Genomic DNA, 5565 nt, shown 5'->3' with positions numbered 1-5565 from the left:
ATCTAATACATCGTAAAGTATGACATCGGCTACCGTTAGCCGCGACAATCGCGCCTCTGTGGTGAATGCTGTACACTCTCACACTCAAGGAATTACCCGTAAAAGATGTAATTGTAGCTCGTAAGAAAAACGCCCTTTGCGTTATGGTCTGTGGGAGTTTTGTTCATTTATTTCTTTTTGCTTTTAGTAACTGCTTCTTGTCTGCGAACAAATCACAGAATGAAGTGCAATGTATTACGTTGATGTTGCAATTTGTAAGCTCTATTCTTTTTTTATTTTCTTGATGCACGTTGTCAGTCTATAGTCTACGTCCTAGATACGAGTACTATAGGGATAGCCACACTAAATTAGGAGTACCCAATAAATATGCATCAAAATGGAGTTGATGTTTAAGAAATTAACAAATTCGAATCGGCAGAATTGTAAATGAATCTTAAACACTGATTCGTAACCGTAAGCCTTATCATTTAAATCGTAACATATTCAAATGTCGTTTCAGTATTTGGCCGAAAGGTATTATGAATAAACTTAGTGTTAAAATTCAATACATTTCAATAAGAATAAATTCAAGTTTGTAAATTGTTTTGAGAAAAAGTCAATGACCGATTGAATTTTTGTGATAAAATAAATGGTAGATTTGCATTTGTTGAAATACGAGTATAATAATATTGGCTGATGATTTAGTAGTTTTAGTAATTTTTGTGAAAATTTACATTTTCTAGAATGCCATTCCACGTGTGTCATGTCATTGGTTAGTTATAATATTTCACTTTTTATTTATTTTTTTTATTGGAAAAACTGGCAAATGAGCAACGGATCGCTTAATATTAACTGATTCGACGTCCATGAATATTACTTTATTATTTCGCATGACAATTGAAAATAGTACAACGGGCGTTCCACTAAAGATCCTGGAGCTTCGCCTATAGCACTAGATGATTCCATCCGAAGGGTTTTTATTTGGTTATTAGATCCGAAGGATTTTTATTGGGTCCAAAATATTGGTACCTTTATTTAGATTTCCCCACCGAAACCAGAATTTAAAAATAAGAAAAATAGTAAGAGTTCAGAAATATGCCGAGAATGTTTTCATTTTTTTTCAAACTTAAGCGAATTTTATTGGATTTAAATCGTGTTAAAAGTGTCTGTGGTGTATTATTTCGATTGCTTATGCTAACCCTTTATTATAATAGCAATCACATGCGAGCTCATGTGCCTCTTTATAATTTATTTTGTCATTGAAGCACCTTGTATACATCGACTTGGGTTCAAAGTCGTATAATGAGTTATTTTGAAATGGTAATTACGGATCAGGGATAACGTGGTCTCCAACGTTTCTCGTTATTTTGTTTCTCTTTGTCCTTTATTTATAAATGTTTCAACATTGAATTTAATTTGGTCACCTATGTTAAGTAATCAATGTGAAGGTAAGAAAAGTATTAAAATAAAAAAGAAATAAAAACCATATACAGAAGACCCCTTATCAATTTCAACAGCGATATCAATAAATGGGTTAACGACCTTTAAATTGATTATTTACACAAATTCGAAAAAAAAGATACGAATTCAATTTTTTTTCAAATTATGACTGAAACTGGCAACTTATGACTAAAAGTTTTCAATCAGAATATCCATTAATGAAACAGTTAAAACGTTATACTAATTTTAATACAATCATAAAGCATCATTAGTAATTTGTATATCTTACAGTGAGATTTTATGACTAACCGTGAGTAACTTTAGTGTCTCTGTTTGATATAAAGAGAGTGAAAGAGAGAGACAGTATGTTTTATTACATGTACTTTGACACTGGAAACACGGTAAAAATAACGTATCATTGAATAACAAATATGGTGAGTACACAATAGTAGGGATTTGCACCATCCATTACTTTTTTGTATGTTTTTTGTTGACGTAGGCGTGTAAAAAACAATACATGAACCTTGAACATGATTTATGATCTTAATGATACATATTATTTTATGACACTATTCAACTGCCTTTTTTAATAATATCTGATGCGCAAATTTTAGAATTAGAAGACATGTAAGATTCTGATTCTTGTTTATTTTTATTTGTTTTCGTTTAATACGAGTAAAAGGGTTAGATGTATGGATCAAGCTAAACCCAAGGCAAAATGGCTTTAACAATTATGGCAATGGATGTTTGAAATTTAATGCTTAATATTTTTCTTTCTTTTTCTACATGGGTTTTTGCCGCGAAACGATAACGCCTCATAACTCTAAACTAACAAAATTCGATTAATTAACTCCTTTCTTAAATATCGGCCAACTTAAATGTTTAATATTTGATTAGTGAAACTCAACCTTAAATCCAAATGTAGTAGAAGTCGTAAGGATAATTTCCTGGTAGACGCACTTATTCATCCTTGTCCTACTTCGCTAAGTAGAGGTTACCTCGGACCGCCGCAAGGAACGGATGCGTCGTAACACTTCATGAATTTTAAAGATCGCATATATTTTCCTTCCGATCTTTTACTGGTCATTATAAGTAAATACGTTAATAGTAAATACTGTTTTACTATTTGGATTTAGCCACGAGTCATTACTTTATATCAACATACATAAACGATAAATATATTGCAGTACATTTTATTAAGGTTTTACAAACCAAATCAATGTTGTAAATTTTTTTTAAACAAATTTTGCTCTCGCTTCTTTAATGGGGAGAAAAAATACATTTTGCTCACCGTAGATGGATAGCGCTGTAAAGCAAAGACTTCAGTCAAATACGAAAATAAGTAAGTAATAACAATAACTTATACAAATTTTGATAAAGAAAGAGAAACAAAAAGAACGACGGCGCCTTACGCCATTTGCTTCAAACGTCCAATTTTTCGTCGTCGTCCAAAATTTAAACCTAGACAAAAACTGTATTATTATTTAATTATCAAATCAATAAATAACACAAATAATCCATTATTTCATAACAATTATTACATGATTGAATGAATGTATCTCTTATTAATGCTTGTTATTTATGTTTACACTTGAACTACAGAACGGTGTAAACATAGTGAATGAACGAAAACGGTGCGTCCCGTTGTTATGAGGCAAGCAGCAAGCAAGGTGCTAGGCCAAGGCCGCGTGACATAACGAGTTACGTGCTGCGCTGCGCCGTTACCACCGCCTGAGCAGCCCGTCTGCGCGCACCGCTATACGAGATCGCTGAACATATACCAATGTTAACGTTATTTACATTCTTTTATAAGTTTTAGAGGCTTTTCGGCAGACCAATAGCTTGGTTTCCAACGTATCCCTTCTACTTTGTTTCATTTTAATAAACATATTAATCGATTATAAGCTTTCGAGTAAGCTTTTAAATTTGTATGCGAACAAAGATCTTTTAAGGTATGAAATTATTTGTGATTTGCCAAAATGTTCTACAGTTGCTTTTTGATAACTCACCAATCCATCCTGCTCTTTCCTTGACATTTCACTGCACTGTATTCATACAAATGTTTTAGAATATAAAAAAAATCGTTCAAAGTTAATGGCGCTAAATATTTGAAGGTAGCAACAGTGCAAGGTGATCTAGTCGTAGTTTCGTAGAGCATTACAAAGCATCACACGTTAATCTTAACAACCTAACAAAACCACTGACTCATAAATCACGAGCTTACCATCCACAGCTATAGTCGCTATATCTTCCTCGTCAAAACGATCAAAATTACGTGATATAACGGACATTCATATGTTAATTTCAAATTAAATTAACGCATTTTTTCTGTCAGCTGTTTATGTTGATTCTTCTAAACAGTAAGGGATTAAAATCAGAATTAAAAGATAATTTTAACAATCACTAAGTTTCCACTAACATCATCAATTAAAAAAATAAAGGGATAGAGATTTTATACTTATGTTGTAGGTGAATATATTTTCTAGACGGTGAATATAAATTTTAACTATTTGCATTTCTAATGATAATGTGATTATCTTGTATGGCACTAACTAAAACTAAGTCCTATATTTCGTATAGATTTCTGTATGTCGTGACTGTGTTACATAATCGTGTAACAATTTTAATGACAGATATATCAATCGTGTAACAATGATAGAACATCAGAAATAGATTGACGGAACACAGTAGTCGTGTGTGTCGGCGCCACGCGTGTCGTGATGTGTCGCGGGATGTCGGCCAACGGTACTCTCAATCACAGCTTACCGGGAAAATAGCGTCTTGTTATTCTACATTCCGAAATAGTGAGACGTGTTGCGAATATTACAACTCTCCGTGTTCACGTATATTCATTATGTGAACCGCCGGGAGCATCACTACCCGCTACCGCTCGTATGACGAGCAGAATTTAAAACATGCCGTTAAAGATCTTCTTAGAAGTTACTTTGAGAATAAAATACATTTTATTATTAACTAGAAATTCAACTTCTGAGATTTAGCTTAGTTACTAAACTAAACTCGTACAGTATATTTTTTAGTATCTGAACAAAATATGTACAGAAAATTATGGCCGCAACTTAACATATAATTTTTGGTCTTCATAAAGCCTTTTTATTTTTTTATTTCTACAATCCTGTTCATATTTAAATACGTAACAGCTTTACTCCTTTCAAGTTTAATATAAAATAAGTCATTCATGTCGCGATAATTGTAAACTAGTTTGCAAGTAAAATGTCATCAACCGCAAAATAAGTTTAATTAAAAAATTAACCCGGTTTTATTAAAATACCCATAGACTGTTTCAAGCTTTTTTAAAAGTTATCAAAGAGGTTTTAATTTAGAATAATTAATACTAATTACGCCAAGAATGCGCCTTAGTAACCAGTAAATAATTTGCGCGAGTACTTCTTACCGAAGCAATTCAGTTTTATTACGAATAATTTACAAACCTCATGACCCTGTCTTGAAAATAAATTTCGGTTATGATTGTGTGGGATTCATGAGTAATGGCCATGGCGTCGCCGTTTAAATTGCTTTGTGCTCCGAAGGCTGCGTCCGATTATCTCCGTGTTAGCCTTGCTCCGATATTCTGTCCGCAAGATGCCATCAGTACCGAGGTTTTTGTCCGTGTAAACAAAAGTGTGCGGAATGCGCTTAATGCGTCCTCGCTATAATGCTTGTCTATGATGTTACTTTGTTAGTTGTATTGCTTTTACACAATAAAGTGTATGACATTCTTTAGTAGAATTCTTATATATTTACAGTAGAATTTACAGTAACAAATTCGCTTAAATAAAGTTTTAGCTTGTTGCTCTGCATTAAGGAATCTAATTTAGATCCATTAATATCGATGGTTTAACAAACATCTCTTTTCGGTGTTCCAGTTATGTTAGTCAGATTTCCATTCCAAATAATGCTTTTATTTCGTTTTTCGTGTATTTTCAAATCTTAATTACTCTCTCGGGTTTCTTGTCACCGTATAATGCTAAATGACCATATTGTATAACTTTGGTATATTTTTTTCTTGCATTTGTTCAGCGATATCCATTCTTATTGTTGTCTTTTAAATACACTTAAAATTATCCTACGACTTTATGTTGTGGTTCCCAATAATCTAGTAATACTTAACTTGATTTAGATTTACTG

This window comes from Papilio polytes, unplaced genomic scaffold, assembly GCF_000836215.1.
Source record: "Papilio polytes unplaced genomic scaffold, Ppol_1.0 DF824047.1, whole genome shotgun sequence".
Lineage (NCBI taxonomy): Eukaryota > Metazoa > Arthropoda > Insecta > Lepidoptera > Papilionidae > Papilio > Papilio polytes.
This window is presented reverse-complemented; position numbering follows the sequence as displayed.